Source organism: Balaenoptera physalus, assembly GCF_965194825.1.
Source record: "Balaenoptera physalus genome assembly, contig: HAP1_SCAFFOLD_1367, whole genome shotgun sequence".
NCBI lineage: Eukaryota > Metazoa > Chordata > Mammalia > Artiodactyla > Balaenopteridae > Balaenoptera > Balaenoptera physalus.
This window is the reverse complement of record NW_028125429.1, coordinates 49,152-59,903: the sequence shown is the minus strand read 5'-3', so window position 1 is coordinate 59,903 and position 10,752 is coordinate 49,152. Positions and strand designations below refer to the sequence as shown.

At 38.6% G+C, this 10,752-nt stretch overlaps 1 long non-coding RNA gene across 1 annotated transcript; it reads right to left on the bottom strand.

Moving 5' to 3' along the window:
• Positions 1–3,362: 3,362 nt before the first annotated feature.
• Positions 3,363–6,385, bottom strand: LOC309653877. Its single transcript, XR_014259587.1, has 2 exons — positions 5,713–6,385; positions 3,363–5,139 (listed from the first exon to the last, which is right to left on the bottom strand). It is a non-coding gene; the product is annotated as an uncharacterized lncRNA (long non-coding RNA).
• Positions 6,386–10,752: the final 4,367 nt, after the last annotated feature.

Below are 10,752 nucleotides of genomic sequence, written 5' to 3'. Positions count from 1 at the left end.
AGTTACAGTTGAACTTGTATGCTTCCTTTGTCAGATAATAAATACTATATTGTCCTTTTGGTTTTCACTGCTAGGAAACCTAGTCTAAACTCACTTTCAAATCTTATGCCTGGTGTCTTAGAACTTCAGTTTCTAATGAGTCACTAGACAACTTAATTATTCCCTTATACATAATTTTAAATATTCCACCTGAAATTCATTTGAAAGTAGGAACACTAGAGGTAGAAATGGTGTTTAGTAAATTATTTGATAAATTGTTTTTGATAATTTCATTAGGCATAGACAATATGTTCGATGTTTTATTTTCTTTCTTTTGTAGTAAACAGTGATAATGCTTTGCCAGTAGGTCTCAGAACAATGGTTGTTTATATACGTAAGTCTTTCCTTGTCGCTCTGTCTTTATATTACTTTGTGTACCCTTTTCTAATGAAATGTTTTATATTGAGATAATTGTGGATTCACATACACTTGTAAGAAATAATACAGAGATTTTATGTGCCCTTTACCCAGTCTTCCCCAATGGTCACCTCTTGCAAAACTGTAATACAGTTTGAAAAGTGGGATGTTGACATTGATAAAGTCAAGATAATCCCTCTTGTTGCCACACCCATATCCCTTCTACCCTACCCACTCTTTAGCCCCTGGCAACTACTAATAGTAGAAACAATTTTGAGTTAGGTAAGATAAAATTTCTCTTATGGTGGGTGATTTTAAAGACTCAGTGAGCTAGTCAACAGGTACTTATTGAGCTCCAACTTTGCAGGAATGTTAGGGAGTATGGACACTTCTTTGGATATTTTCAATCTTTATTTTTTGTCCGTGCCACGTGATTGGCAGTATCTTAGTTCCCCGACTAGAGATCGAACCCTTGCCCCCTGCAGTTGAAGTGTGCAGTCTTAACCACTGGCCTGCCAGGGATGTCTGGATATTTTCAAGTTGGAAAAAATAAAACCTCACAAAAACACCAGAAAGGATAATCCTTAAAAGAACAAAACAGGTACAGAGTTTCATAGGTGCCTAGTCTCTCTCATTCTGTGACTGTGCGTTTTGGTAAAATATAAGAGTTTGCCCACTTTCACACAGAACAAAAGAGAAAATGCCAGAATTTCCTTGTGAGTACCAAAGCTCATGGCCAAGGCAGGAGAGACACTGATTAGGGAAATGAGACTTGAAAATGAGAAAAAGAAGAATCACAGGTGACAGATGTACCAAGAGAAAAATAGAATGGCTTAAACTTAGGACAAATGATCAGGAAAAATGGAGAGAAATAAGACATCCGCAAAGACCAAAAATAAAACCAAGTTCATAATGAGCAAATCAAGGGAGGAGGAAATGTCGTAACACACAAAGACAGTCATTCACTGTCCTCAAAGTACCATTTCTGAACCATTAGAGAAGAAATTAAAGTATTCATGTGGCTATAAAGCATGAAGCTGTCCTTCTGATGGTTTGGTATTAGTTGTTCCTGGAGAACTGAGACTACCCTTATGGGCCTCTATTGCTCTCCAGGTAGGAAACCTCTCACTACCTGCATACCCTCAGGTCCTTGAAGTGTTGGTGGAAAAAACTTTATGCTTGACATTTGAACATCCAACAAAGAAAATTAATCTTCCCATAAAACTAACAGGAGAGTCAAATTGATTTTAGGATTTTTTCTTTTTTCATTTTTTAAATTGAAGGCTAGTTGATTTACAATGCTATGTTAATTACTGCTCTACAGCAGAGTGATTCAGATATATATATACACACACATTCTTTTTTAAAAACAGTCTTTTCCATTATGGTTTATCATAGGATATTGAATATATTTCCCTGTGCTATACAGTAGGACCTTGTTGTTTATCCATTCTATATATAAAGGCCTACATCTGCTAACCCCAGCCTCCCACTCCATCCCTCCCCCAGCCTCCTCCCCCTTGGCAACCACCAGTCTGGATTTTTCTTAAAAAGAAATCATCCATTGTGTATTTCTAAATAATATGATGTGTTTCTGAATACGAGTAAATCAATCTGAGGAGAAAAGTGAAGGACCTAGAGGATAGTCGTGGAGACCAGGATTAGTCTTAGGCATGCTGAGAAAGTAAGGAACATTTAACTGTCTCTTCCTACTGTGTCCCTCTCTTCTCCTTGGTGAGTGCTATAGACTGAATGTTTGTGTTCCTCCCTCCCCAAATTCATACGTTGAAAGCTAATCCCCAATGTGATGATATTTGGACGTAAGTGCTTTCAGAGATGATTTAATCTTGAGGATGGAGCCCTCATGAATGGGATTACCAGCACACTTTGGCGATACTGTGGGTTTGGTTCCAGACCACTGCAATAAAGAGAATATCACAACAAAGCAAGCCACACAATTTTTTTGCTTTCCCAGTGCATGTAAAAGTTATGTTTACACTATACTGTAGTCTATTAAGTGTGCATTATGTCTAAAAAAATGTACATACCTTAATTTAAAATACTTTATTGCTAAAAAATGGTAACCAGCATCTGAACTTTCAGCCAGTCACAATCTTTTTGCTGGTGGAGGGGTTTGCATGCATGGATGGCTGCTGACTGATCAGGGTGGTGGTTGCTGAAGGTTGGTGTGGCCGTGACAATTTCCTGAAATTAAGACAACAATGAAGTTTGCTACGTCGATTCACTCTTCCTTTCATCAACATTTTCTCTGTGGCATGCAATGCTGTTTGATTGTATTTCACCCACAGTAGGACTTCTTTCAAAATTGGAGTCAGTCCTCTCAAACCTTGCCACTGTTTTATCAACTAAGTTTATGTAATATCCTAAATCCTTTCTTGCCATTTCAACAATCTTTGCAGTGTCTTTACCAGGAGTAGATTCCATCTCAATAAACCACTTTCTTTGCTCATTTAAGCAACAACTCCTCATCTATTAAATTTTTATCAAGGAGTTGCAGCAATTCAGTCACATTTTCAGGCTCCAGTTCTAATTCTGGTTCTCTTGCTACGTCCACCACATCTGCAGTTACTTCTTTCAATGAAGTCTTGAACCCCTCAAATCATCCATGAGGGTTGGAATCAACTTATTCCAAAATCCTGTGTATGTTGATATTTTGGCCTCTTCTTATGGATCATGGATGTCTTTAATGGCATCTGGAATGGTGAATCCTTTCCAGAAGGTTTTCAATTGATTTTACTCAGATCCATCAGAGGAATCACTGTCTATGGAAGCCATAGCCTTACAAAATGCCTTTCTTAAATAATAAGACTTGAAAGTCAACATTACTCCTTGACCCATGGCTGCAGAATGGATGTTGTGTTAGCAAGCATGAAAACATCATTAATTTCACTGTACATCTCCATCAGAATTTTTGGGTGATCAGGTGCATTGTCAATAAGCATTCATATTTTGAAAGGAATTTTTTTTCCTGAGAAGTAGGTCTCCACAGTGGACTTATATTCAGTAAACCATATTTTTATACAGATGTGCTGTCATCCAGGCTTTGTTGGTCCATTTAAAGAGCTCAGGCAGAGTCAATTTCGTGTAATTCTTAAGGGCCCTAGGATTTTTGGAATGGTAAATGAGCATTGGCTTCAACTTAAAGTCACCAGCTGCATTAACCCCTAACAAGAGAGTCAGTCTGTCCTTTGATGCTTTGAAACCAGGCATTGACTTCTCCTCTATATCTATGAAAGTCCTAGATGGCATCTTCTTGCTTGCAATAGAAGAGCATTTCATCTACATTAGAACTGGTTGTGTAGTGGAGCCACCTTCATTAATCATCTTAGCTAGATCTTCTGGATAACTTGCTATAGCTTCCACATCAGCACTTGCTGCTTCCTCTTGCACTTTTATGTTATAAAGAAGGCTTCTTTCCTTAAACTTTATTTGCCAGCTTCTGCTAGGCTTAATTTTTTCCTGCAGTTCCCTTACCTTTTTCACCCTTCATAGAAGTGAAGAGAGTTAGGGCCATCCTCTGGATTAGGCTTTGGCTTAAGGGAATGTTGTGGCTGGCCTGATCTTCTATCCAGACCACTACGTATTCATTCAGCCAGTCTGTGTCTTTTTGTAAAATTTACTTATTTTTATTTTATTTTTTAAAATTTATTTTTGGCTGTGTTGGGTCTTTGTGGCTGCATGTGGGCCCTCTCTAGTTGTGGTGAGTTGGGGCTACTCTTCATTGCAGTACATGGGCTTCTCATTGTGGTGGCTTCTCTTGTTGCAGAGCACAGGCTCTAGGCGCGTGGGCTTCAGCAGTTGTGGCACATGGGCTCAGTAGTTGTGGGTCACAGGCTCTAGAGCGCAGGCTCAGTAGTTGTGGTGCACGGGCTTAGTTGCTCCACGGCATGTGGGATCTTCCCGTACCAGGGCTTGAACCCACGTCCCCTGCATTGGCAGGTGGATTCTTAACCACTGCGCTACCAGGGAAGACCCAGTCTGTGTCTTTGGGTTGGAGTGTTTAATCCATTCACATTTAAGGTAATTATTGATATATGTGTTCCTATTACCATTTTCTTCATTGTTTTAGGTTTGTTTTTGCAGGTTTTTTTCTTTTCTTGTGTTTCCCACTTAGAGAAGTTCCTTTAGCATTTGTTGTAGAGCCTCGTTTGGTGGTGCTGAATTCTCTTAGCTTTTGCTTGTCTGTAAAGCTTTTGATTTCTTTGTCGAATCTGAATGAGATCCTTGCTGGGTAGGGTATTCTGGGTTGTAGGTTCTTCCCTTTCATCACTTTAAATATATTGTGCCACTCCCTTCTGGCTTGCAGAGTTTCTGCTGAGAAATCAGCTGTTAACCTTATGGGAGTTCCCTTGTATGTTATTTGTCATTTTTCCCTTGTTGCTTTTAATAATTTTTCTTTGTCTTTATTTTTTGTCAGTTTGATTACTGTGTGTCTCGGTGTATTTCTCCTTGGCTTTATCCTGCCTGGGACTCTCTGCACTTCCTGGACTTGGGTGGCTATTTCCTCTCCCATGTTAGGGAATTTTTTGACTATGATCTCTTCAAGTATTTTCTCAGGTTCTTTCTCTCTCTCTTCTCCTTCTGGGACCCCTCATGCGAATGTTGGTGTGTTTAATGTTGTCCCAGAGGTCTCTTAGGATGTCTTCATTTCTTTTCATTCTTTTTTTCTTTATTCTCTTCTGCAGCAGTGATATCCACCATTCTGTCTTCCAGGTCACTCCTCTGTTCTTCTGCCTCAGTTATTCTGCTATTGATTCCTTCTAGTGTATTTTCCATTTCAGTTATTGTATTGTTCATCTCTATTTGTTCTTTAATTCTTCTAGATCTTTGGTAAACATTTCTTGCATCTTCTCAAACTTTGCCTGCATTCGTTTTTTGAGGTCCTGGATCATCTTCACTATCAATATTCTGAATTCTTTTTCTGGAAGATTGCCTATCTCCCCTTCATTTAGTTGTTTTTCTGGGGTTTTATCTTGTTCCTTCATCTGGGACATAGTCCTCTGTCTTTTCATTTTGTCTATTTTTCTGTGATTGTGGTTTTCATTCCACAGGGCTGCAGGATTGTAGTTCTTCTTGGTTCTGCTGTCTGCCCTCTGGTGGATGAGGATCTCATTTTAACTGTGTTTTATCTTATTTGGAGCTGGTGATCTTCTTGGATGTGTAAGTTAATAATTTTCAGCAAATTTGGGATGTTTTCAGCCATTTAAAATATAGTTTTTCTGTTCCTTTCTCTCTTTCCTCTTTTCTGGTACTCCTATCACATATATTTTGGTATATTTGATACCAAATGTCCACATTTCTCTGAGGCTCGGATATTTTTCTTCATTCTATTTTTTTCTGTTTTTCAAATTGTATAATCTCTATCCATTTATGTGTCTTCAAGATTGTTGAGTGTTCCTTCTCTCAGTTCAAATCTACTGGTGAGTCCTTCCAATGAATTTTTATTTTTATTAATATTTATACTACTTTTCAATACCAAAATTTCCATTTTTTAAAAAATAATTTCTGCCTCTTTATTGGTATCTCTGATGAAACTGTGTCTTCATATCAGGCTTTACTTCTTTAAGCATGATTTACTTTAGTTGTTGATATATTTTTCAATGGTTGTTTTGAAGTCTTTGTCTGTTAAATCTGGTCCTTCTCAAAGTCAGTTTCTGTTGCTTGCTTTTTTGCCTGAGTATGTGTCAAACATTCCTCTTCCTTTGCACTTCTCATATGGTTGTTTTTGTTGTTGTTGAAAGCTGAACATTTTGGGTAATGTATTATAGCAACTCTGGATACTGATTCCCCTCCCTGCTCACCTGGCTTGTTGTTATTTGCTTTTTTATTTGTTTTGTGACTTGGCTAAGATTATTTTTGTGAAGTCTGTTTCTTCCACAGTGTGAAGCAGTGTGAAACCTCAGAGGGTCCATGAATGGGTTCATGGAGCTTCTCACATTGTCAACCTGGAAATGGACTTTATGTGTTTTGTCTACGACTAAGATTTTTCTTGTGTTTATCTTGAATAATTAAACAAATTGGAAATAGCAGCGTTTAGTATTCTGATTTTCTCTTTTCTTATCCTAAACATGTTCCTTTTTACAAATAGCATTTTTTTTTTTTTTAAGATCATGATTTTAATGGCTGCTCTGCCATTTTACTCTGTTGGTACAACCAATTCTCTAGGGAGGCCGTTAACCATTCTTGCTGTTACAGTTTTCTGTCTTCTTTGCTCTGTGATCCTATGCTCTGTTAGCAGAGTTGTCATTCTAAAGCAAAGATATGATCTTTACCAGGGTTCTGTTGTATATAAGCAAGGCAACTGGCTATGGTGACATATGGCTCAAGCTACTCACTTCCAAGGTGCTGGTCCTGAGTGCAGGATGCAGTTCCGCAGCCTTATCTTGGCGCTTAAGACCTTCACATACTACCCCAGCAACTTCTTTAGCCTTTCTCACTAATGAATCCTTCATTTTCTACCTGTATGGGCACTTGCCCTCCCTTGCGCTACCCCAAATATTCTTGCCTCTGTGCTGTGGTTTTGCATTATGTTACCATAAATTCTTATCTCCCTTCTGTTACTGTTAGAGAATTACTGCTACAGACGTTTTCCTGGGGCTTCCAGCCAAAAACTCTTCTTTCTCTCCTATACTGTAGTAGGTCTTTGTGATGAGTATTTTCTAGGGAGATTTATGCTCAGTCAAAATTATCACTTTAGATGACTGTAGTCATTTAGTAATTACTTTAGGTGTCTGGTCATTCTCTCCTATTTCCTTCCTCCTTTTTATTTGTTAAAGACCTCCTCTGTGCCTAGCACCTCGCTTTGGAAGTGCTGGCATACCTTTTACACCATTAGAATAACAGTGTAGAGAAATGGACCTACATTAATTTTCTTCCTAGGGCAATCATTGTGGTTTTTCAAGCATAACATCCTTGTTTTTCATTAATTAAAACACATGGAATGTTTTATTCTTCATAAAAGACCTTGGTTGTTACTGGCAATTATTTAATTTTTTCAAAAATAAAAACAATGTGGGGGTGGTATGGGGTATCAAGCAGCGAGCGTCCCCTTCAAAGAATAGCAAGAAGCAGGACACCGTGAGACCTGACTGTTTTGGGTGTAGATGTGGCAGCTTCTTTTTATGAAATCTAAAAACAGTTTTATCCTGTAGACAAAAGGAGAAAAAAACTTTAGAGACACAGATATTAACAGGTAACTCTGTATTCATTAAATAACTATGCATAGGATTGTGACCCAGTAGCTTACAGATCAAAATTTGAGTCAGGCCACAAGCCTGCCTCCTTCAGGATCACCTCATAGGCTATTTTTCAAGTATGCTTCTGATGTTGGTGGAGAGGGCAGGTGTATCAAGAAGAAGGAACTAATTAAATACTTTGTTACTGCCATGTTTAGTGAAATTGAGATAAATTCTCGCCAGGAACGTTTTTCTTTATTAACTTGACCTTAAACGACTTTTTCTCTGACTCTACCCAGGACATCTTAAAAGCCTATGCCATTTTCTCCCTACAAAATATGCCTAAAAGGATCCCAAAATAGTACAGACTATCAAGACAGAGATGTCTTCTGTTTGCTCTTTGGGTGGAAGGTTTTTAAGCACTACAAACTTTGCTAACAATCTGATGCCCAATGCCTTAGGTAAAGGGTAAAGGCACTTAAGCGTAAAGAAGGTAACGCACTGTAAAGATGCCCAGAGATGACATATTAATCTGCTTGGGCTGCTTTAACAAAACACTACCGACTGGGTAGCTTAAAGAATAGATATTTATTTCTCATAATTCTGGAGGCTTAAAATCTAGCATCAAGGTGCTGGCAGATTCAGTTCCTGGTGAGGACCCTCTTCCTGGCTTGCAGGTGGCCACCTTCCTGCTGTGTCCTTACACAGTGGAGAGAGAGTGCGCAAGCTCTATCTCTTCTTATAAGGACACTAATCCCATCATGGGGGCCCCACCCTTATGACCTCATCTAAACTTAATTTCCTCCTAAAGGCCTGCCACCAAATAGCATTACTTGCGGGCTTCAACATATGAATTTGGGGAGTACATAAACATTCAGTACATAACAGGTGATCGCCCCCACATTTATCATTGGATTTTAAGATAATCATAGAGCCCACATCCCCAGCTAATGTAGGATGTGTGCACCTGTACACTGGGAGAGGGTTAACAACTCCTCTCTGAGAATCAGAGTTCAATAGTCCTGAGAGAAAACTTGGCAGGCAGGAAACTCTCTCTCTTTCTCTCTCTCTTTCCTCTCAGGCCTCTTTTGGGATATAATCAACATACCATGCAATTAATCCATTTCAAGTGTACAGTTCAACAGAGGAGTCCCTTTGTAAGTGTTGCGGGAAGGCTATTCTTAAATGAAACAAAAATGTGATAAAAGAGAATGTTTGGGGATCTTTCTCACATAAAGAGAATTGATTAGTGACAATGACACCACCAGCTCAAAAACAGGAACACTGATGCTGTGAACTAGACACCTAGGTGATTTTGTGAGAAATGCTTCATAGATAATTCTGAATGAATGTTGGCTGTTGTTCTTTGTTGGTTTAAATATAGGTCTTGGCCACTTGTATGCTTATATTGTTTTGGATGTTTTCTTGTATTCAGTTCAATTCAAAATGGGGTTATTTGCGATTGAACAAAATGGGGGATAATTTCACTGTGGGTCTAACATTTGGCTAGGACACAGGTAAGATGAATGTTATGAGAAAGATAGAGTGGAGGCATTGGCTAGGTCCACACTAACTAAGTCTCTAACAGGAAAACTTCTGTGTTTAGTTTGGAGTTTTGTAATGTAGACTCTAATTCCATTGTCCGTCTTGTTTAGGCTGCTTTGGGGGGATGGTGACTGTCTTCTTCCCTGTACTCTGTGTGCTCTCACTACCTGCTGCCTCTGTACACAGACAGGCAGCTGCAATAATGAGGTGTAATAAATCAGGTGCTGAGCTCATGGCAGGAGTTACAAATTATTCAAGACTTTCACAGGGGAGCTTGGACTAAGACTATCCAGGTAATGCTGCAATCAATCACAGAGTAGAAACACTGCCTCAGTCTGCCAAGCGAAATCAGAGAAGGCTGTCTCAGAACATTGCCAAGCGACCCTGTGGTGGGTGAAAGCAGCATGAAAATCATAAGGTGATAGGATACTATTTGGGCTGCCTCTCCTAATGGAAATTTTGAGTGTATTACCTGGACTTTCCCTCTTTTCTAGCAGAAACAATTGTGATAAAATTACCTTGGAAGAACATTGGAAGTTTATTTTTGAGACTAGTCATCTCTTGTTCAATAGTAAGTGAATTTCACTGTGCTTGAAGTATTATAGTCAGTTTGAGTTATAAACAAACGCAAAACACATTGTCTTTAATTAGGAGATTCAAAAATGCCAATATTTTCTTATTTCTATCCCTCTTGTCAAGGAAACAGAAACTGCACATTGTAATATAAAAATCAGAATTACTCATTTGTTCATGGTCACTTACCTTCAAGTGTCTGAAGGAGGAGGGGAAGTATTGTTGACAGGTGGGTCTCCATGAAAAGTTACATGTTTAAATAAGTTGTTTCAACCTAATTATATAGCATTTGTACTTTTAACTGATGCCTTTAAAATTAATGTCAAATACAAAAAAGTGTTATGTTAATCAGAAGTCCTCAGATGCTGGCCCTAGTAGCAGGGAATAGTTTTGGAACAAGGAACACGCTTATTACCTTATTATCCTTATTACCTACTTTAGTAATTCACGTGGCAAGAGTACTGTACTTAGCCTGTGTGGTAAAAATGTTAAGTTATCAATACAGGTGCTGTATAAACATGTTTATTGATAAAGCTAGTATGTTTAGAGTTTAGAGATTTCTATATGAAATTAGGAATATTTACACTGTGAATAGTGAGAAGTGAGAAGAAAGGATCTTTCAGTTGTGAAAATTAGATATTTGGAGTCCTAAATGTTAAGACATTGTTAAATTGATGACTACAACAAGTCTCCATTTCCTGTAGACACACCTCTTTGAAATACATGGCTTTACTGTCCATCTTTTTAAGAGGTAGAGTCTTTTATCCCGTTTATTTACCTAGAATGGCCTTGTGACTGGCTTTGACCAAAAGAATGTGGAGTGAGTAATATTTGTGACAATCTGATCTAGGACTCAAGGGGACTTTTGACTTCCTCTTACCCCATAGAATGTAGTGTGTCTGTGTGAGGAAGCTTGGTAGAGCCTCATAAAGGGTGAGACCACGTGGAGCTGAGATGGGATCTTCCAGCTGAGGTCCCTCTGGATGAATCAGTCCCCAGTTGAACAGCCACATGAATAATCTCAGATGAGACAAGCAAAAGA